The following is a 25,026-nucleotide window of genomic DNA, read 5'->3' on the forward strand; positions in this document are numbered from 1 at the left end:
AATAAAAAAAATATATATATATAAAAAATAAAAAATACAAAAAAATATATGTTTGTTTAGGATAGTATAGTATGTGTGTAGGTTAGTAAGTGTTGTCCTGCATGTGTCTTGTCTCTTAATGGTGGGTGGGGGGTTGATGTTTAGATCGTTTCGTTACATGTGTAAAGTAAGTTTAGCTTAGGTTAGTTAGGGACAGTTGTGGGTTAGTAGTAGTCAGGTTAGACTAGTGTAGGTTTACCTTTCCCTTAGTTGCCTCTTTTATTACTACTTTTAAATAAAAATTTTGTTAACCCTTTACCTGATGCGTTAGGTGCTACCTTTTCATGGCCTTGACATCAGTGTAGCAGAAATGTTAAGTATGACATTTGTGTTCCATGCTCCCTATCCCCAGGCTTATGAGGTTTAACATGCCAGCTACCCGTGTGCTAACTTGGTAAGTATCCACCATGTTGGAGAGCCACCATTGGTAGTGTGCATTGATCATCAAGGTTTGGGGTTGGTATGTATCCTACTTCACAAAGAGTGCTTCCAGACTTGTTATTGTAGGTAAATAGATAGGTCGGACAGCATTGTGAAGTTCAGGGAGAGCTTTATAGATGATGATTTGTTCACACTCTTGTCTTGTTGCTATCATTGCTGACCTACATCATGTGTGTACTGATTCAGAATGATTTTCCTTCATGGAAGTATACGCCGTAAGGGTGATTGATGCAGTGTAATTTGTTTATCATTCCTTTCATTCTACAGCATAATTTCAAATTTTAGTATTGCATGGTGCCTACATTTCTCAGCCACCATTAGGTGTGTAGAATAGCTATAGATGGTGCATCATTCTGTCCAACACAGCATGATTGTGTGTGCTTAGTCCCTTCATCAGTTATTTTCCTCAGTATAGTAAAGCTATGATGCAATCCTGGCCACTGCACAGATGATTCAGTATACATGAAATCAGGACAGTAGTATAGAGAGTCGACATGGTTTCCACACAGCCACTTTGGAGTTATCTACTGCACAGTTGAATTTTGAAATGACACAGAGACACAATAGGTGTGCAAGTGATATTTATTTATAGGTGGTGTTGTGCAAAATGTCCATTCACCATGTTTGCTGACTCCTTTCTGGTGCATTATTACATGGTGATCCTACAGAAGGGGTGTGGATGATGCTCCTGACATGCTGGGGTGATGTCACAGACAGTGCAGAGGAACATGAATGCCAAATGGTAGGAGAGAAACATTCACTGGCAAGGTGGACAAGTCATACAGTGGATTGCCGAACAGTCATTGAGGTTAGTTGTAGTGAGACTGGCATGTGTCAAAACGTAGGACCTTGGTCAGAGTAGGGCATGGTGCAGGGACTAGGGCTTCCGGGTACTCTTGCGTGTGAATGTTATCTGTTCCATGTCTTCTTCTTCTGATGTGTGTGTTGCCTGGTGTGTCCTTGTTGTTGTTGGTTGTGAAAGGGCAACACACACCTCAGTGTTAGAAGACATGGAGGCAGACATCCCGGGGGCTGATCCCTGTTGAGTAAGGAAGGGCAGTACTGCAGCAAGGAGGGCCTGCTGGTTTTTCAGAATGGCAGCCACATCCCGATGGTAGGCAGCCAGGTCGGCCCTGAGGGGTTCTATGTTGCATTCGTGCACACGTTGAGTGGCTTGCAGTTTGAGTTGTTGTGTCAACTGGATGACAGCTGTGCCAATTTCCTTCAGTGTTTTTGAAATGTCCTCCAAGACAAAATTTCTGGCTTGCATTGCAGCTGCCTGATCAGCAGTTGACAACATGCACGAACGCACCCCCTCAAGGCTGGCTGCCATATTTTGCATCCCCACCCGCACCTCCTTGGCTAGCTCCCGCTGGACCCCAACGACAGTTCTTTCGAAGCTGGTGCCAGTGTCGTCAGAGTCCTCAGCTGTGTTGGAGCTGGCAGGTCTTACAATTGGGGTGTCGGGTGGTTCTACTGTGGTGGCTGCTTCTTCTGTGCTCCTCCTTGTGACTGAAGGTGGGGTTTGGAGGCTTTCAAGGACCATGTCAATGGTCTCTTGTGGGAGTTTGATGGTGTCGTCATCCATGTCATCAGGGAACTCATGGACAGGCAGATCAGCAGGAGATCCGTGTTCCTCTGCAATGAAACAGGGTACAATTAGTGTGTCTGTGTTGTGACAATTTTGCAGTAAGATACAAGCCTTTGGATGCCTTAACATTGTACTCTGTGTTTGTCTAGGTATCTGCTGTCCGTCATAGGGCATTGTTGTAGGCCTATGGCCCACCTGTGTGTCACATGTTTGATATGGATCTTTCAGACATGTCTGCCAGGTCGCCTCTAGGTGTTGCTTTGTAATTATTTAGGAATAGGCGTTTTTTTCTCCTACTCCTCACTCGGTGTTTCACTATTGTTATGGAGGGACATTTTGTAGGGTGGGCTCTCATTATCCAACATGTGATTCTTGGCTTTCTAGGCAGCAGGATAGCTAATGGTGTGGGGGACTAAGTTTGACCCACTTGAAAATAACTCTGTCACCCAGATATTCAATTTAGCTAAGACTAACTAGCAGTGCCTCTGGTCTCCCACATCAAAGGAATGTTTAGACATCCGAGCGCATTACATCTTTGGAACTTCTCAGGGAAGTGGTGGTCACTCAGGTCCTACACATTTGTATCTTTTCCGGTAGGTTCCTATACACAAATGACATAGACAGTATTAGTTTGATATGAAGTTTCATTGTACAACTGACTTGTAGGAATTTAGGTGTGAGCCCCAATTACACAAACAATACACACTGTTAGAATTGAAATAGTCCGCAGGAGAGTAATACATTAGTACACAGCTTTCATGGTGCCTAACTGTTTCTACTCTCCCCCTGCATGTTCTATGTATAGCACAGCTTGTTAAGTTTGGAGGTTGCCTGTCAGAATCACAGGGGAGACATCATCCCTCATATCAGAGGAATGGGCTAGGATCTGGTTGTGCATCAGCAGCAAGGCAGGCAGCATCTAGTTGTTATTTTCTGTTTGGAAACTCCCCCATGCGTGTCTTGGGACAAGGGAGTGAATGTAAAAGACATATGTCATGGTGATGACAAAGTTTCCCTACGCAGGAATGCAAAACCTTGACCCCTACCACATCTATCAGCAACGTACCAGACGGTATCCTTGACTGGGGCACAGAGTGAATATGTTCTGGCAAACTCCAGTGCAGAAGTAGGCAAAACAGTGTGATTTGACTAATTGACAACACCTTAGGACTGACTATTTGCTACATTAACTGATAGGAAGGGCAATGAGAATCATTTAGTGCAAATTGCTCTGAGGCACTTAGATGTGAGCAAATGAGTATAAGTACATTCAGGGTAAGATGCACAAAGGCCTCCAGCCTGAGGCTAATGCGCAAAGTATACGTTTCACTTGCCACACTACACTTTGACTGACTGTGGGTGTTGTGACTGCCCTGCCAGCACACTTGCCTCTCAGGCCCTGCCCCATACACTTTTTATTCACATTGCATGATCTGTACATGTAACGTGGCATTACCTATGCATGTCAATGTTAGGATGTGGTATGGATGTAAACATTCTTGATGTTTTGAGATGATGTTGGGTGATGTGTTTTGAATTGGATTGGCCTGTTTATCGTATGAAGGTCCTATTTGTTTGTCCGACTTTGCAGGTGTGTTTCAGTGACCAGTTGCCTGTGTCCCCTCCTCAATATTGTTGTCTGAGCAGTATGACATTAGTGATGTAGCCTTGTTAGCCAGGCACGTGAGGGACCCTGACGTATGCAGCATGTGTGTATCGTTAGTGCTGTGTGGCTCCTATTGCTGTTTACTTAGGCTTATGTATGTGTCAGTTATGGACATTCGGCATTTGAGTGTACTGGTACCTTTGTCTTATTTCTAGGAGTAATTGCAGATGTCACCCTCACCCCCTAATTTAGGTATGTATGTTCCAGGGTGGGGTTTCTGCCATTTGGTACTATAGCTGCACAGAGATGAGAGGTGTTATTGTCAACTGTGTTTGCAGTTAAGTTACAGTTGTTGTATTTGCTACTGCATTACAGATAGGGACCTAGTTGATGTAGAATAGATTTTGCAATACAAGTGCCTGGATGTGGATTTGAGGTAGTGTCCTTCCCACCTGTCACTGCTTTCCCTTGGCTCTCTTGTTGTAATTACAGGATGTCCCCGTGGGACTGTTGTGGTTGCTGTATTTTGTCGTGCCCCAGCTTCGGTCAGTACTGGGCATGCCCCCCTGCCGTGCCCCTTTCCCCATGCCACTTCATATATGTGCTGACTTACATGCATTGTGTAGTAGGTATCCCCCCCCTGCTTACAGTCCCCATTATTGTATAATGATTCCCCATGCGACTTACCCTGCATGTGCGTAGTGTCGTGGTAGTCTGCGCTGTCCAGTCCTTGAATCCCTGTGACGATCTCCTCCGGGATGACGGCTGCGACCATCTCCTCCATGTGGTCCAGGGCCTCCTGTTGTGCTGGACTCCCCCCTCCAGTCTGCATTGCTGCCTTCCTGTTCCTGGCCATTTTCTCTTTGGTCATACGTTTGCAGTCATGCTAGCGTTTCTTACACTCGGTGACTGTCCGGCGTTCTTCAGCCACACTGTTAATTTTGTCCACAATTTGTTTCCAGATGACCTCTCTCCTACTGAGTGGCAATTTGGAGGTGATGAAAAGTTGGTGCTGGTGTTCCGTCACCTCTTTCACCAGGATTTCCTGCTCCTCTGCACTGAAGCGACACTTTCTTTTTTTTTTTAAAATGTCCTGGTTCCTGTATGCTTCCTCCTGGCTGGTTCCTGGTCTGCTCTCATCCTCCTGGGGTCTGTTGGGGCATCTAGGATCCATTTTGGGTCTCCTCTCCTGAAAGGGCAGTTTTCGCGCAAAAATGTGACGCAATTGCGTGAAAAAAAACGGCGTTTTCATGATTGCGCTGTCGTAAATCGACCCACAGTGATGTGCGTCGCATTTACGTTGGTTTCCTTTACGACAGACCGACGCTGTCTGCGTCACGAAATAATGACTCCCACCTGTTGGTTGCGCTGCCGTACGTCAAAGTATAAATTTGACGCCCGCATGGCGCATCCAAATGGTGTTAGACGGCGCAAATTTTTTTGACGCAAAATTGCGTTAGCGCAATTTTGCGTCAAAAAGTATAAATATGGCCCTTAGGCCCGTATTTATACTTTTTGACGCTAAACTGCGCTAACGCAGTTTAGCGTCAAAAAATTTTGCGCCGGCTAACGCCATTCTGAAGCGCCATGTGGGCGCCATATTTATTGAATGGCGTTAGCCGGCGCAAGCAGACCGGCGCTGCCTGGTGTGCGTGGAAAAAAAACACGTACACCAGGCAGCGCCGGCATTGGGAAAAATGGCGTTAGGGCGTCTTAAAATGGCGCAAGTCAGGTTGACGCTAAAAAATCGTCTTAACCCGATTTGCGCCATTTTAAACGACGCCCAGACGCCATTTACATGACTCCTGTCTTAGTAAAGACAGGAGTCATGCCCCCTTGCCCAATGGCCATGCCCAGGGGACTTCTGTCCCCTGGGCATGGTCATTGGGCATTGTGGCATGTAGGGGGGCACAAATCAGGCCCCCCTATGCCAAAAAAAAATATAAAAAAATGTTTTTTTATACTTACCTGAACTTACCTGAATGTCCCTGGGGTGGGTCCCTCCATCCTTGGGTGTCCTCCTGGGGTGGGCAAGGGTGGCAGGGGGGGTCCCTGGGGGCATGGGAGGGCAGCTGTGGGCTCATTTTGAGCCCACAGGTCCCTTAACGCCTGCCCTGACCCAGGCGTTATAAAGTGGCGCAAATGCGGGGTTTTCGGCCCGCCAACTCCCGGGCATGATTTTTGCCCGGGAGTATAAATACGACGCATTTGCGTCGCCGTCATTTTTTTTTACGGGAACGCCTTCCTTGCATCTCATTAACGCAAGGAAGGCATTCACGCAAAAAAATGACGCTATTTGCCCATACTTTGGCGCTAGACGCGTCTAACGCCAAAGTATAAATATGGCGTTAGTTTTGCGCCGAATTTGCGTCTAAAAAAACGACGCTAATTCGGCGCAAACGGAGTATAAATATGCCCCTTAGTGTTTACTTTCCTTTCTCTGACTTCAAAGTGAGAGGATTTATGCAACAATCTTGCTGGATACTGGAGTTAGGAAAGAGTTTTTTCTATCACATGACAACATTTAAATAGACTTCAGAATATATCAGAATTAGAAGTACAAATCAAGCACATTTTTGTTAGTTCTGAACTGTGCTGGAAACAAATACCTTTACATGATTAAAACAAATCATTGCATTAGGTGATGCAATTCCCACACATCATCGTCTGTGCACAATATAGTTTGATTTGAAAAACTGTGGGGCATATTTATACTCCGTTTGCGCCGAATTAGCGTCGTTTTTTTCGACGCAAATTCGGCGCAAAACTAACGCCATATTTATACTTTGGCGTTAGACGCGTCTAGCGCCAAAGTATGGGCAAATAGCGTCATTTTTTTGCGCCATATTTAAATTTTGCGCCGGCTAACGCCATTCAATAAATACGGCGCCCGCATGGCGCTTCAGAATGGCGTTAGCCGGCGTAAATTTTTTTTACGCTAAACTGCGTTAGCGCAGTTTAGCGTCAAAAAGTATAAATACGGGCCTGTATATCTGTGCAAATGTAATGGTCATTTCAATCAAAAATGTGTTGTCAGTAATGGCAGTGTGTTACCACACCATGCATGCTCCACTCTGCTCTGCACCACTCCACTCCACACCACTGCACCCTACGCTGTATCACTCCAATTTACGCCACTCCATGCCACTGTTCTCTTCTCCATTCGGAACCTCTCCACATTATGCCACTGCTCTCTATGCTACTTCACACTATGGGCCATATTTATACTCTGTTTGCGCGGATTTGCGTCGTTTTTTTTTTACGCAAATTCGACGCAAAACGAACTCCATATTTATACTTGGGCGTTAGACGTGTCTAGCGCCAAAGTTCATGGAGTTTGCGTAATTTTTTTGCGTGGACACCTACCTTGCGTTAATGATATGCAAGGTAGGCGTTCCCTTCTAAAAAATGACTCAGAGGCATGTGCACCGTATTTACACTCCCGGGCAAAAATGACGCCCGGGAGTGGGCGGGTCAAAAAAAATGACGTCTACTCGCGTTAGCGTCATTTTTTAACGCCTGCTCAGGGCAGGCGTTAAGGGACCTGTGGGCTCGGAAGGAGCCCACAGGTGCCCTCCCATGCCCCCAGGGACACCCCCTGCCACCCTTGCCCACCCCAGGAGGACGCCCAAGGATGGAGGGACACACCCCTGGGACATTAAGGTAAGTGCTGGTAAGTATTTTTTTTTTTTTGTGGCATAGGAGGGCCTGATTTGGGCCCCCCTACATGCCACTATGCCCAATGACCATGCCCAGGGGACAAAAGTCCCCTGGGCATGGCCATTGGGCAAGGGGGCATGACTCCTGTCTTTGCTAAGACAGGAGTCATGTTAATGGCGTCTGGGCGTCGAAATAAAATGGCGCAAATCGGGTTGAGGTGATAATTTTGCCTCAGCCTGACGTGCCCCATTTTTTAACGGCCAAGCTCCATTTTCCCCTACGCCGGCGCTGCCTGGTGTGTGTCATTTTTTTTTACGCACACCACTCCGCAGCGCCAGCTAATTCCGGCTAACGTCATTGAATAAATACGGCGCCCGCATGGTGCTTCAGAATGGCGTTAGCCGGCGTTAAATTTTTTGACGCACAACTGCGTTGGCGCAGTTGTGCGTCAAAAAGTATAAATATGGCCCTATGTCTCTCTACTCTACTCTGTACTACTCTACTCTAAGCCACAGCACTTTACGCCTCTCTACACCACTGCGCTCTGCTCGTCTGCACGCCATACCACTCCAGTCTAGGCAACACCAATCTAATCCGCACAAATCCACTCTCTGCCACTCTGCAACGCTGCACTGTAAGCCACTGCAATCTAAGCTAATACACTCCATGCTAATGCACTTTACTCTGTAACACTCAACTCTATGCCCCTGCACTCTACATCAATACACTGTACATCATTCTAATCTACTCTGCACTCTATGCCATGGCACTCTACACTACTTTACTCTATGCCATCACACTCTATGCCACTTTATGCAACTCCACTCTAACCTGCACTTCTCCACTCTAAGCCACCTCACTCTACTGTAAAATAATCTACTTTATGCCACTGCACTCTGTGCCACTGCACTCTACCCTGCACCTCTCCACTCTATGCAACTGCACTCTACTCTGAAACAATCTATTCTACGCCACTGTACTCTATACCACTCTGGCCACTGCACTCTAGTTCAATGCACTCTACACCACTGCAAGCTGACACTCTGCAACACTGCTCTGGCCGCCACTATACTCTACATCATTCTGCTCTGTACTACTGCATTTTGCACCAATATACTCTATTCCACTGCATTCTATGCCACTCTACTCTGCCCAATGCCACTCTATGCAAATGCACTCTACACCAGTGCACTCTAAACAACTGCACGGCCCTTTACTCTGCACCACTGTACTCTATGCCACTGTTCTCTGTACTACTCTACACCACTGCACTGACACTCTACTCTGCAACTCTGCACTCTACACCACTCTACTCTATGCCACTGCACTCTAGGCACTATACTCTACTCTACACCACTCTACAATACTCCACTCTGCACCACTATACACCACTACACTCTCTGCCACATGAGTCTACTCTGCACTCTATGACACTGCACCACTCTGCATTACTGCACTCTCTGCTTCTCTATTGTATGCCACTCTACTCCACTCTATGCAACTCTACCCCATGCCACTCTATGCCACTGCACTCTGCGCCAATGCACTCTAAGCAACTCCACTGTACGCCACTGCCCTCTACTCTGTACCACTGTACTCTACGCCACTGCTCTGTGCCACTCTACTCCACTCTACATCACTGCACTGACACTCTACTCTGCAGTGTTGCACTCTCCACCACCGTACTATACACCAATGTACTACTGCATTCTATGCCACTGCACTCTATGCCACTCTACTCTGCATCACTCTACACTACACCACTGCACTCCCTGCAACGTGAGTCTACTCTGCAATCTATGCCACTGCACCACTCTACACTACTGCTCTCTCTGCTACTCTATTGTATGCCACTCTACTCCACTGCACTCTATGCCACTCTACTCTGTCCCATGCCACTCCATGCCACTGCACTCTAAACCACTGCACTCTACGCTAACGCACTCTAAACAACTGCACTGTACCCCACTGCACTGTACTTTGCACCACTGGGCTCTACGCCACTGCTCCTATGCTACTCTACTCCACTCCACACTACTATGCCACTAGCTTTAAGCCATGCTGAACAGCAGCTACTCTGGTGTATAACATGGCTAATGGCTAAAACACATTAGCAAAGCCAGTAACTCTTTCGTAGATGAGACCTATTGGCTTTGCCAATGTTTGTTAGTACTATGAGGTACCGAGGTACCTGAAAGAACTGTGAAAAAAACAATTACATCATAATAAAGGCTGCTACAAAATGCGCAAATACCTTTCAGTTAAATAAAAAAAAAAGTGCTTCTCATATACAGATTTGAATAATATACAGTTTATACCTAGTGATAAAAAAAATGTATAACACTCCATTAAAACCACACACTCCACAGCTCACCTTGGAACACCATTACAATACCTCTCTGAAAGAAATATCTTTGCCAGCAGAAAACTTCAAGTGACTCCTTTTAGTAAAGTCAATGCAGGTTTTCAAGCCCCTTTGTATTTGCAGATTTACCAGTTGCCCACATTTGCATGTCTTTAGGGAAGGAGACCCCCTGGCAAGAAGGCCTTTTGTTATCTGTCTGCCCCTCCCTCCCTCAGAGCACAGGAGACCCCCTGCCTTCCAGCCCAGCTGGGGAAACTCCTCTGCCCGTAATTTCGCCCTGCCTCCATTGCCCTTTTACGGACAAATGCCGTCCGTTAAAGCTTTCATCACGGACAACGGACAGCGGGCAACGGACAGCGGACAACGGACAGCAGGGCGAAATTACGGACAGTCCGTGAAATTTACGGACGGGTGGTCACCCTAAAGCTGAGACTGTGCCAAGTTAGTGTCCGATGGGATGAGCACAGACCTAACAACAGAAAAGTAAATAAAATTAAAGAATTCCGCACTCCCCATGACCTTTTGATTTTTCGTTGACCAAATAGATGCAGTTCCACAAACTGTTACTTGATGTCCGTGTGGAGCTTCACAGGGACATCTAGGGACGTCCTGTGATACTGGATCTAGACACAGATTTAAAGGTGGTTGGTATACCTTTTGAAGGTGTCTAAAAAAAGAAAACTATTGATACTACTTGCTTGTTAACGAAATGTATATATGAAAGTGATCAATTTTTTTTTAATGTCCGAAAGTTAGTAAAATAGCATAGTTCTGGAATGCTCAATACACAACTAATGTACTGTATAATTATTCTAAAACAGTCATGCATGCAGCCCTCAACAAACCATTATTATTGATTCTTAAAAATAGATGTAATACAAATTCAGGTGCACTAGGTTTATTAACCTCAAAATAATAACAGCTGGTTTTCCCTGCGGAAATTCAGGCCCTGATTTATACTTTTTGGCGCTAAACTACGCTAACGCAGTTTAGCGTCAAAAAGTATACCGCCGGTTAGCGCCGTTCTAAGACGCCGGCCGGGCGTCTTATTTATCGAATGGTGCAATCTGGCACAAAGGGTAGGCTAACATCATAGAGAATGACGTTAGCCGGGTGAGGGGTGGCGGTAAAGAAGAATGGGATTTTGCACCAAAAAATTACATTAGGCCGGTTAGAGTAAAAAAAAGATGACTAACCAGCCTAGTGTAATTTCTTGACACAAAACCTACCTTACCACATGACTCCACTCTTATAAAAGACAGGAGTCATACCCACCACCCCAATAGCCAGCAAAGGGGACAAGGGTCCCCTGGGCATGGGCAATGCACCCAGTGCTATGTATGAGGGCGCATTTCAGGGCCCTCAATGGCACTTTAAAAAAATTCCAAAAAAACCTACCTCTACTTAACTGGGATGGTTTCCCCCATTCTCCGCTGTCCCTCTGGTGTGTGTGGGGGTGTCCTTGGGGCCTGTGGAGGGCACCTGCAGACTTATTCCGTGGTGTTCCACCTTGGGAATAGGCCCACAGGCCCCCTAATGCCTGCCCTGACCCAGGCGTTAAATAATAGTGCTAAGCAAGCTTAGTGCCATTATTTAGGCCCACCTCCCTCTTGTGCACCATTTTTGCACGGGAGGATAAATAAGGGGCATGGGTCTTAAAGTTATTTTTTGCCCGGGAATGCCTACCTTGAATCTTATTGACGCAAGGTAGTTTTCAGCAGGCAAAAAAAGACTTTAACTCCAACATTTTGAGTTTAGACGTTTATCTAGCATCAAAATATAAATATGGAGTTAAGTTTGCGCTGAAAAAAAAGATGATATTTCAGCGCACAGTAGAACGATGCCCCTCAGTGTTACCGCTACACATCTTATATACCCTTAACGGTGGCTGCATAAGCCACTAAGCTGTTTTAACGTGATTGGATCCTGTGTCAGGTTAGACATGGGTCGCTGCAACAAATGAGCACACTCAAATGAGAAGTCATCCATGATTCAAGCCTGTGATCTGCAGGTTGGCGAGTGCTGTTAAGTAAACACAAACATCAACTCAGAAAAATGACAGCTTATTGGTCCTTCAGAAATTCAATCTTACTCTCTTCTCATTTTATGTGGTAATTTGTTGGTGCTTGTGCTAATCCCTATCAGAGACTTGGAAAATGTGACAAGGTACAGAAATGAATGGACAGAGGTTTCTGACAAGTCTGAAAAGTCGAAAAAGAGTAAATAAAAAAGAGATTTTAGTGTAAGTGATTCTGAATGTGAAAGGATTTTTGAAAAAGTGATTCTGCTGAGGGAAATGCCTGGAGGAGCTTATGTGCATGTAGCATGGGCACAAAAAGACTTGTGAACCTTTACAAAGAATTTTCAGAAAATTAGAGAGGAGCCAAAAGTGGTATATTGAGGTAGGAAGGATTGTGACTATTTTGAAAATGTGGGACGTTCAAGGTATGTTGTTTCCTGTTGTGGTATCTAAAAGTATGTGGGGCAAGTGTAAGGCAATAGTACAGTGGCAACATCAAAAGCCTTAAAGTGATGTGCCACGTTTTAAGCTGTCGATTGTCATGCCGAAGTATACTCAAGTAACTGAGCATTCAAAAGCATTCCAAGAGTGAATGTCTAGTCACTACTACAGATCGGTAACAATTAATTGTTCTATAAAGGCCTTTTCTAAACATCTCAGCTAGAAATTTTGGAATCATAACCTCATCAGCCTCCATAGCATCAAAATCCCTCACCAAGCACCAACAAAGCGAGCATTTCCATCTATACCTTTTTTGTGTTCCTGGAGCCCAAAAGTTATTGATTAGGTCTGAAGCCTCGCCAGAAAGTTCTGTGAATCTTCCTTATTTCGTGAAATCCTCCAAACTAGAGGGCTGAGCACTCCTGATTTTTCATACTCTTCATAGCATGTTCCTCACATGCCCATTAGTATTCTTTTCCTAGGCTGCGCCAGAAATGGTATTTACACCACCAAATCCATCACCAATGGAACCCACGCCTGAGTTGTCCAAAACAGTGTCACCGGCACCAACTGACATCTATTCCTTCTTACCTGCAACTAAACAACCTACTATATTTAACTGGATTGTGTCAACAAAGTAGGGTAATGCATGTATAGCGCTACATTGTCATTATTTCACACACATTATCCCTACCATCATGTTAACAAAGGGGCTTACCCGCCTTAGGGGGCAATCTAAATGGGACATTTGACACCATCAGACAACTTTGCCACATGAGTCATGGATTACTCAATGCATGATCATTGCAGACTAATAATTGAGCTGCATGTCCATCACAAAGTACCTCCCTCTGGGTGCCTTGCAGGACAAGCCTGAATACCTGAGTCAGTTGTCTTGCAAAGCACCAGGGTAGTGTCATGTATTTGTCACCCAACTCTCCCTCATACCATGGAGTTCCATCTTCTATAGATTGGCCACATATGGTTGTTACAGGGTGTAGCACTACATGAGTCTCAGGCCCAGTGTAAGTGTGCAGATATGTTGCTCTCATTCACCTGAGTGTCAGTTTCATTGTGAGTTTGCAGTGGTGTGTCTGTTGTGCTGTTTTACACCAGGAGAACTTGCTCGCTCCTCTGAAATAGCACACACTGTAATATGTTGTCCACTAGTAGTGACAGTGATATGATACTAAGCATGGTTTTCCATCCATATTTTACAGGTGGACCTGCTCCCTACACCATTGGCGAAGTGGCAAGATTTGAGGACCCAGATGTATTCAGTAAGTGTGATAATGTGTGCCCTGTGAAGTAATCAATAGTGACAATGCTAGATGTGGTAAGCTGTGAAATGATCAGATATCAAAGTAGTCTGGAAGGTGACATTGTGTCCCATTTAAAGGTTGCCCATGCACGAGCAGAGAGTCATAACTTGTGAGGCTTGTGGTGCTCAGTGGGCAGCATCATGTAAAGAAGGTGATGACAAGCCACATGTAGGGCTGTATGTGACTAAGAAGTGCGATGCTGTGAGAATATTGGCACTGGGACACTCCGTCATTCTCAGAACACAGTGATGCACCATTTTGAACCCAATTTGGTGCATCTCTGTTTTGTAATGTGTATGTACGACTCGGCAGTTGTCCCGCAGCATGGCGCTCCATGTTTTGCCCACCATTTACGTAACACTTATGTGGAATGTAATAGGCATGCATACAGGTCAAGGCCAGATGTGTGCTGGCATGGATATGGGTGTGTAAGGGATTGTATTGGCAGATCAGGTATTGATGGGTGTCTACACCTGGACACATGAATGTAGATGTGATAGACCTATGGATACCAGTTTCCTAGTTGGCAGCCCTCCTAACATGTGGTCCACTCCCTGACTCCGTCTATGATTGGGCATGCCTTGGTGGATGACCAGGACATTTGAGATGTTGGATTGTATGGCCATCCCCCCTTTGGCACAGGGGAAGAGGACAACAAATTTGTAGGTAGATGTCATTCTCACAGTGTAGGTGACAGTCATATTGATCAGGCTTGCATGTGTACCTATCAACACTGACCCCTTATGGTTACCAACTACATCCCATCTCCCAATAACATATTCAAGTTACTGGTGATGTATGGTTGAAAATTGACACAGATGAAGAGGAATTTTGGGCCTGATCTATGTGAAGGTGACGCTGCTTTTGTATTATTACACATTGCACAAAATCAATGGTTGGCAGTTTAGAGAATGAGGTGGCAGCCCATATTTATACTTTTTTTGCGCGGCATTTGCGCTGTTTTTTGACGCAAAAACGGTGCAAACTTACAAAATACAATTCTATTTTGCAAGTTTGCGCCATTTTTGCGTCAAATTGACGCACATGTGGCACAAAAAGATATAAATATGGGCCTTAGGTTCATCAAAAAAAACCTCAAGGGGGCAAAGCTATAATTGGCTTTGTAACTGTCACCCCCCCCCCCCCCATTCTGTCTGCTCCCTCCTCATTTGTTCATTTGTTCTAATGTTTTATAGTGAGTTTTAGGGGGTTTGTGTCTCAGGTTAGTAGTTTAGTTAGGATAAGTGGGTTGGGGGTGGGTTTTCTACTTTTTACATGTTATTTTGTGGGTGGGAGAGTGGGTGGGTCTAATGTTGGAGCATATATGTGTTTGAAAAAAAAAAAATATTTTTTTTAAATACCCCAAAACTATATATTTGTTTATGTATAGTTACTATATGTGTACTTTAATATATGTTGTCCTGCATGTGTCTCATAATATATGAGGGGTGAGGGGCCAATGTTTAGAGTGTGTTGTTAAATGTGGTAGGTAAGTTTATCATAGGGTTGTTAGGGTCAATTGTTGGTTAAGTATAGTTAGGATAGGTTAGATTAGGATAGGTTTTCTTCATTCTTATTAGTTTAGTTTCATTCTTATAAAACATATTTGGGTACTCCCTTTGCTCATGTGTCATATGCTTGGGTCTCAGGGTCTTCCCCAGGAGTGAACAGTGAAAATTGTATGTTGGCCTAGGGATTCCGTCCTGCCTCCAAATCCCTCTCTTGACATGTTCATCACCTGTTTACAACTGAGCTGTTACATTGGCAGCTACTTGTCTATGCAGCTGCGATCCAATGTACCCACCACTCAAGGTGACTATGTTAACTTTATATTGGACAGGTAGGTGTGGTAATTCAGCTGTCATTATTTGGGTCCTGTGGTGGAATGTTGGGCACTGTGGGACATCCAACAACAACCTAATTTTATACCTATCATGCTAAACTAACCAGTGTCAATTACAGATGAGGTTAAGTACCTCTGTTTCACACCAATATGTTCTACTGGTACTCCCAGCTGACGATATTGCCAGAGAACTGTTTCACAGCCATTCCTGCCATATGTAGTAAGTGAATCATGCATGTGGTCAACATTTTTGACATACTCAGTGAATTGCTTGTAGGGGCTGAGACCGGCATTGTCATTCTTCATGTAGGAACCTTGGCCCATATTTATAGTCTGTTGGCGTTGGATTTGCGTAATTTTGTTTTACGCAGATCCAGCTCCAAGTTATCTCCATATTTATATTTTGACGCTAGACTCGTCTAGCTTCAGAAATATTGAGTTAACGTCATTTTAAGGATGTGTGAAACCGCCTTGAGTCAATGAAATGCAAGGTAGGCGTTCCCGTCCAAAAAATGACTCAAACACCCTAGCGCCATATTTATCCACCCGGGCAAAAATGGCACACGGGTGGGAGGCGGACACAAAAAAGGACGCTAAACCTCATTTGCATCAAAATTTAACGCCTGGGTCAGGGCAGAGAAACACACCACTACGTAAGGAAAATACACACAAGCAACATTACAGACCAACAGGACAACGTGGAGGTGCTACTGATGCAGCTTGCAAGACATCGCCAAGAACAGGACCAATGGCAGCAGCCACCATCACTCCAACGCAGCCCACAAAGGCAATGCAGAAAGCAGGAGAGACTTTTCCGAAATAGGACAACCCTCCTTGGCCTCAAAGAACAGGACATCATCCGGAGGTATTGACTCAACTGGCAAGCCATACAGCAGCTGCTGCGCCTTAACCTACAGACACCACACAACATACCACCGGTGACCAAGCTGCTAGCTGTCCTGCATATGTTGGCAAGTGGCTCCTTCGGGACATCGGGTGCCCTGGTCGCTTGGGTATCACAGCCCTCATTCTCGGCCTTCCTGCCCAAGATATTAAATGCCAAAATCTCCCTCACACCCCGCAACATCAGCTTCCCCAACACCCAGCAGAAGCAGCAGGAGATAAAACAGGACTTCCATCAAATCCATGGCTTCCCGCATGTGCTTGGTGCAATTGACTACACCCATGTCCGGATCATTCCACCTGAAGCAACAGAGCACTTATTAAGGAACAGAAAGCACACACATTCTATCAATGTGCAGGCCATAGTTGACCACCAGGGATTGTTCACAAAGATCTTGGCCAAGTATCCTGGCAGTGTCCATGATTCGTCATATTCCGCCACAGCAGGATCAATCAGGACTTCCAGGACGGACAATATGGCAATGGCCTTCTTGTCGGTAAATCAATAAACCTAGCATTATCCACACAGCACAACAACCCTGTAGGACACACAAAACATACACCACTACATTGACACGTGGGCAGGCTGACACTGAGGTGTGACACTGGTAGTTATGTTGTACACCCTGACACAATGGGGTACACACCTCTGTACAAATAACAACGGCTGCCACAAACATTATCTGCGACTCTAGAGCAACAAGGGACCAATGTCAAAGCCCACAGAGACAATTACATGGCCTACACTGGAAGTACAACTTGGAAGATGAACCATTTAGAATTACATTAGGCCACGTAGTCAACCGGCCACCCTCCCAAAGAGTATGTAGCGTGGAAGGGGTGTGCAATGTGTGTTGCAGGTCTAACAGCATGAGACACATAGCATGATGATGCTGACTCAGATGTAGGTGACATGGAAATACTGAGGCAGTTCCAACATCATACATCACTCCTGGGGTATCGTTTCCAGGTTGCAATAAGGAAGTGGACTGTGCTACGAATACATAGGCCCTCCTTACAACCTTGGCGGTCGGTGGTAAAGCGGCGGTAATACCGCCAACAGGCAGGCGTAAAAAAAAAAATGGGATCACGTCCACGGCAGAAACCGCCAACACATACAGCCACTTTAACACTCCAACCGCCACGGCGATAGCAACAAACACCGCAGTGGTAACTGCCAACAGCCAGACGAAAGACAATGCACCGCCCACCACATCACAACCCGCCTATCCGCCAGCTTTTCCTGGGCGGTACTAACGCCATCAAAAGCACGGCAGAAACAGGACATGGAAGGGAAACCACTCACCTCTCAACACTCAACGAAGAACCAGGATGCCATTGTGCACGAGCTAGAGGTCCTGCCCATGTTGGTCTACCTCCTCATCTACCAGAAATACGAAAGGCGGCGGCGATGACCACAGTGAGTGCTGCACCTAGTACACAGGGGGGAGAAAAAAGAGAGTGACACATGCAACATGCAACACCCCCACTCCCACCCTCACCCACAACACAATACAGTTCATGGGCCAAGCTCACACTTGACTCCTGCCTCAATAGGGAGAGAACACTGCTGGGGCATCAGGTCGTAAACACACAGGCACCTCATGGGGACGGGGAAGAGGGGGGCACCTCAGCCGGAAGATGGAAGAACGCCACTGCTCCTCGAGGGGGCTCCATGCCTTCAGAGATGCCCTGGGGAGTGCAAAGCCACAGTCTCTCAAGTCACTTCAGTGGGTGGTTTGCCCACTGCTTGGTCCTGGGTAGTACAAGGCCACAGTCTCTCAAGTGGGTGGTTTGCCCACTGCTTGGTCCTGGGGAGTGCAAAGCCACAGTCTCACAAGTGTCTCTAGTGGGTGGTTAGCCCACTGCTTGGTCCTAGGAAGTGCAAAGCCACAGTGTCTCTAGTGGATGCCTTCTTTACCGGTTCTGGAGGGGGCCTTGTGCCCATTGACCTTCATCCTGCCAAGGATTGGGTGAGTGGATTCTGGAGGGTGCTTTATGCCCAGTGATGCAGCACTTGGGGTGTGGCAGTTCACAGTCCCTCACCTGGGTGTCTGAGGCATGAGATGTGCAGGGGCCTGGTTGCATGATAGTCCATGGAGGCAGGGCTAGACTCCAACTGGCGGCGGCTACGGCTGCAAACAAGTGGTAGTGCAGGTGCTGGTGGGGGTGCTGCCAGTGGTGGAGGGAGGCTCCAGCCGTTGTCCTGCAGGCTTGGATGGCTGCCCACTGGGGCTGCTGCTACTGGTAATGGTCCTACTGTCAGCGGTGCAGGTGGCGGTGCTTGCGGCGGGGCCACCTGCATATGGCGGTGCTGGCCGTGGCAGCAGGTGCCAGTGCTGCCAGTGGTGGAGGGTGGCTCCAGCCCTTCTCCTGCAGCCTCGGACGGCTGCCCACTGGGGCTGCTGCAGCTCATAGTCGTGGTTCTAGCGGCGGTGCAGGTGCCGGTGCTTGCGGCGGGGCTGTTGGCGGTGCTGGCCGCGGTGCAGGTGGCAGGGCTGGCGGTTGTGCTGGTAGGCATAAGGCACTCACCTGCGGCCTCCGACGGCTGAAATGCCTTCCCTGGTGTTTTCTGCCCCTTCCTCACCTTGGCAGATGGTGGTGTCTCCTTGGCTCTGGCAGCTGGAGTTTTTGAGGAGGGCTTGCTGGGTGGTTCGTGCTCCTTGCTTATTCTGCATGCTGGCCCCTTCTTCACATTGGCAGGTGGTGGAATGCTTGTGTCCTTTGCAGGGGTTGGTGGCACACTGGCTGGGCTGATGGGTGCCCCCTTTGAGTCTCTGTGAGTTGCAGGTACCACAGCGGATGGTGACTTGGTTCCTGAGGTGCTGGCCTGGGTTCTGGACACCCTGGCCCGAGGGGAAGGACGGGGGAGGGGTAGGGAAGAGGTCAATGTTTGCCAGGAAAATCTTCTTAGACACACTGGGGCGGGAAGAGGGAGAGGGTTTGGGAGTGGAGGAAGAGGGAGTGGTTGCAGGAGGTGTCAGTCTGGTGTGTTTGGGTGCAGGTGCATGGGCAGGATGCTGTTGTGAGGTGGATGGCTGTTCAGTGGGTGGGTGCATGTGTTTGTGTACTTTGGGGGGAGGGGTCACAGACATAGTGGGAGAGGACACGGGATGTGTGCATGGTTGTGGGGGTGGTGACTGCTCGTGAGGGGTGTGTTGTGATGGGCGTGCTGGTGATGAAGGTAGTGGATGAGGATGTAGTGCATGCAGGTGTGAGTGGAGACACAACTGGGAGGGAGGTGGACGAAGAGGAGGAGGGGGACACAGTGGAGGCAGTGGATGTTGGTGTGTCTGCATGGGGATGGTGCTTGTGTGAGTGCCTGTGAGATGAAGTGTGGTGCTTGTGTTTGCCTGAGCCACTTCTGGGTGTTGATTTGGGTGAATGCTGGTCTGAAGGTGTGCTTGGGATAGGCTGGGGTTGAGGGGATTGGGAATGGGTAGAGGAAGTTGGAGGGGGGAGGCTAGAGACATGGACAATGGCTGCCATCAGTGCGGAGGCCAGAGCCTGAAATGCTCTCTGTTGGGTGGCCATGCCAGAGTGAATACCTTCCAGGTATGCGTTTGTTTGTTGCAAATGCCTATTGACACCCTGGATGGCATTCAGAATGGTTGCCTGCCCAACAGTGAGGGATCTCAGGAGGTCAAAAGCCTCCTCACTTAGGGCATCCGGGCTGACTGGGGCAGGGCCTGAGGTGCCTGGGACGTAGGAGATGCCCACCCTCCTGGGTGAGCGGGCACGGTAAACATGCTGAGGGGCTGCTGGGAGGGCGATGCTGGTATGGGGGGTGGCGGATGTACGTGTTGTTGGGGTGGGCACAGAGGTGTCCGCCACTGCCAGCAAGCTTCCATCGGAGGAGGAGTCGCTGTCTGTGGTCTCCCCTCCTGTCCCCGTCGTGGGGCTCGCCTCGCCCTCACTCCCACTGGTGCCCTCACCGTCGGTGGATTCGGCCTCCAGGCCCATGTGGGATGTAGCTCCCTCCGTCGCCGGTGTCTCTGCTCCTCCGTCAGATGATGCTAATGGACACAAGGAGAGGGTGACAAAACAAAAAGGGGGGGGGAGAGACAGAGGATACACTTGGATAATTCCAGCAACAACACTACTGTTGGCGTACACAACACACAGGGAACAGTCCTATACACTAGGCCATGCACTACCAGTTACAAAGCTAGTCAAAGCAACAAAAGAACTGGCATCTCTGACCAACACAGGAATGCACATTACAACAGTTTCATATGCATATGTTATACTACTTTGGTGCTCCTACACTAATGCACATTGTTGCCAAAATGTACGTACTGGAGTCTCAAAGAGATTCCAGAGAATAAACAAGATTACAAGAATAGCGGAGCACACTAAATACAATCAGAACACTCTTGACTCTTATTGAATAAAATCTGATCATGAGATATTAATACATTTCATATTTATGGAGAAGTACATCCAAATGCAAGAAAAGGGTGTTCATTGCTCTTTCTTTGAACAAACAAACATACATAATAATACAAAACTAAAAATGTTTAATGTAACCATACAAAAAATACAATAGAATTGCAGACAAACAGAACAACATAGTACATATATATAGTGGATACAAGATGACAATGTTTTGATGCAAGGCAGCAAGCAAAGTTGATGCGTACTGTTTTACCTCAACAGGAGGCATCAGAACTGTGCCATATCTACAAACAAGGCGATTTCTTCTTTGTATCTGTTCTGCAGAATGCATCACACACAAAAGATAAAAAAATAAAGGCGTGCTTTACACGTTTGCAGCTGTGTTGCGCCTCTAAGGGGCATATTTATACTCCGTCTGCGCTGAATGTGCGTCAAAAACTTTGACGCACATTCAGCGCAAACCTTGCCCCATATTTAAACGTTGACGCCCGTGACGTCAAAACCCGCCATGTGCGTCATTTTTTGGATGCGGCAACCCGCCTTGCGTTAATCAAATGCAAGGTAGGCGTTCCCGTCCCAAAAATGACTTAAACGGCCGTGCGTCGTATTTATGCTTTTGGGCAAAAATGACGCACGGCCGGGAGGCGGAGCCGGAAAATGACACACAGCCCGGTTTGCATCAAAAGTTAACACCTGGGCTAGGGCAGGCGTTAAAATGGGGCAAACACACCTGTATTTAATCAGAACACACAGAAGCAACAGCAGAACAGCAGAGCAGCAGAGCAGCAAAAGGGAGACATGGAGGTGCTTCTCATCCAGCGTGCACGCAGACGCAGAGCCCAGCAGCAAGAACAGCAGCTACCGCAGCATAGAAGGTAGGAGAGGATATTCCGCACCATAACAACCCTTCATGGCCTCAGGGAACATGACATCATCCAGAGGCACAGGGTGAACTGGCAGGCCATTCAGCAGCTGCTGCAAAACATAGAGCCACAGTTGGCACCCACCTTGCTGACACCCCGAACCATCCCAACAGAAACCAAGAGGCTTGCCGTACTTCACATGCTGGCAAGTGGCTCTTTTCAAACAACTGGTGCCCTGGTTGCTGGAATATCACAGCCATCATTCCCTGCCTTTTTGCCCAAAGTACTGGATGCCATCATTACACTCACACCCCGCCACATCTGCTTCCCTAACACACTGCAGAAGCAGTAGGAAACAAAACAGGGGTTTTACCTCATTAGTGGCTTCTCACATGTCCTTGGTGCAATTGACAGCACACATGTACGCCTTGTGCCACCTGCTGCAACTGAACACCTCTACCGCAACAGGAAGCACACACATTCCATCAATGTGCAGGCCATTGTCGATCACCAGGGATTGATCACCAACATCGTGGCAAAATATCCTGGGAGTGTCCATGACTCATTCATCTTCCGTCACAGCACCATCAATCAACACTTTCAGGATGGACGGTATGACAATGGACTACTTGTTGGTAAGTACAAAAACCTACTTATATACACACTGCACAGCAACCCTCTAGGACACACAACACATACACCACAACAGCAACATGTCGACAGGAACACACTGAGGTCGTGACACCGCTAGCCATGTTTCATAGGTCACCATTGAACCTGTCACACATTTGAAATTAGTGTACAGTCTAATGTTAAGACGTCAATGATCACAATGTTTGGAGTGGGTTGGCTAGTTGTCACCTTGCAAAATGTAAGCGTCTTAATTATGTTTACATTAATCCATTGCATAAGTCTAAAGGTATGGGATGTCCAGGGTACATTGATATGAACGTGTTAACAACACTGTCAAATTGGACCTGTGTATGGAACTATCATCTCACCCCCAGTGAAGACACAGAGACACCTGTATCACAAGTCACAATGCTAGGGAGGGCACATTGTACTGCAAATCCCAAAACATACTGCTGACAACCGGACAAGGAAACAACACAATGCAGATGGTACATCCTACAAGGCTAGGATGCAACACAATAACACAAAAGAGTCACAGACAACACAAGACACCTACTGCCATGCAAGGTGATTTCAATGGGGCAAGCTACATCAACATGATCTCAATCATTTTCTCTTTCAGCTGATCAGGGGTATGGGATCCAGCCATGGATTATGACACCATTTGGCAACCCAATCACTGCAGCAGAGTGTGCCTACAATGACGCACATAGGAGGACACGCAGCATAGTCGAGAGGACCTTCGGTCTCCTCAAGTTGAGATTCAGGTGCCTCGATATCACTGGTGGTAGCCTCCTATATTCCCCTGAAATAGTCTGTAAAATCATTCTAACATGTGCCATCCTGCACAACATTTGCATAAGAAGGAACATTCCCCTCTTGGAACCAGAGCCACACATGCCTGAGGGAGAACAACAAAACACGGCTGCTGGATTGCGTAGGGGCCAACATTTTGTGAACAATTTCTTTTAAAAATAATCACCATCACCACTGTATTAACTAATGTAAATAAACACCGATAATAATCACCATATCATGGTCTGGCTAATCATTTTTGCTCACCTTTATCTCTAACTATCAGAATAAGAGTGTAGCCACATGGAGCATAGCTGATATACCGATCAGGACACAGAAAATCCCAGAGCAACTGTGATGCGTATCATACAACAGTCACATACACAAACACTGTAAATGACATATATCCTGTACATTTCACCTTTGAAGGGCAATACCAGAGGACCACACCTATTTCACACATACATGTTGGCAACATGGTTCATCGCAGCATATGGCACACAACTAAGACACCATCACTTAATAAGGGGAAAACAAGCCTCATACATGAGGCAGTTGATGTGCTATTGCCTCGGTAACAGGAATGTATGACCAGACCCTTGACAGCAGTAAGTCCAACTACATCCAATCTTTGCAAGGACTATCTGTGACTAGAGTTCCAAATAAGCAGAACATAGACAGCACAAGTGCCACACCTATGACAAGCATTGCACACATGAATTCCATGTACATGTCAGCCCATTTCCTAACTCCTGACACACTCATGCTCAAGGTCTCAACCCACCTGTCTGAAGAGGTCCCTGGAATGGTAATATGTGTACCCCGATATTCCCTCCTCTACAGACACAGACTAACAATAGTAATCCAGTGTGCTACACCCTTTCCTATGGTATACCATTGTCATAGTACATCTGATGCATGGATGTCAGGTCAATTAATACACTGGCTTGTAGGTTCTAAGCCCTGTTAACACCTGTAGATTGCTTTCCGCGTGAAAGGTACTGTTGGCCATTTGAATGCAAATCTCACCTACAGGACTTGTGATAAACTGATGCAGCACACACCTGTGATCACCTCCATGCACACCACGAATTTCAACATGCACTGCCCCTGCTGATGCCTGGAACAGCATAGAAGTTGCCATTTTGTCAAATACACCGTTATGCATTGCTAGTAATTAAGCCGTGTAACACAGCCCTTGGGTTCATGTGTCACCTTTAAAAACGCAGGACATACACAGTTTTACATGTCAACTGTCTTGTTCATCCTCCAACCAGTCTTAGTCAGACCACTGATTATGTAACTTGTGAAATTGCTGGATCCTGATTGACGCTGCATCCTGTCAGCCTGACTGGCACCTGTCTGTGCGTTACCCTAAAGATTCCCCGTGGCTACATATGTACCACACCTGCTTTACCAAACCTCTCATTCCTCATAGGGTATTTTGTCATGTGCTTCATCAATGCATACCCAAATACATTGTATAGCATCATCTGCCTTTTAATTGTACCATATTTGTTAAATTGTCTTTGAATACCAAAATCAGGGCCCATCCCTTGTCTGGGTCTCATGTATGCATGAACGACAAAGTGTGACAGGGCCGTATGCAGGGATTAGGTACGGTGCCTCCAGCAGAACCAGCATCCTCTGATAATGTCCATGAAAAGTCCACACATGTTAGGACCCTGACAGTTCACACGCTGAATCACATTGCTCACAACATATTGATGGGCCGTGCGTGGTGAATAGCTGCGAGAATAATCAGCACAGAGGCTATGATGTTCCCAGATGCAGTGGGAATTTCAGAGGCCAACCTGTGTACAAATATTGTTATTACACCTGCCCGGCATGACACCTGAGACATTATCTCACTCAGCACACCAAGGTTGCCCTGTTGACAGTCTCATAACACGTCTTCAGTGACAGGGTGGGACCATCCCCATGTAAGTTCTCATGTCCTCATTGACTTTACTCACATTAATCTCCGAAGTGTACTCAGTAGATACAGGAATAGCTGCCACTGACTCATGATGAGACCTGGACGTAACTGTGACAACATACACCCCTAAAAATATACAGGATCAACATTGGACCACACACATGAAC

The sequence above is a fragment of the Pleurodeles waltl genome, chromosome 5 (genome assembly GCF_031143425.1).
Source record: "Pleurodeles waltl isolate 20211129_DDA chromosome 5, aPleWal1.hap1.20221129, whole genome shotgun sequence".
NCBI lineage: Eukaryota > Metazoa > Chordata > Amphibia > Caudata > Salamandridae > Pleurodeles > Pleurodeles waltl.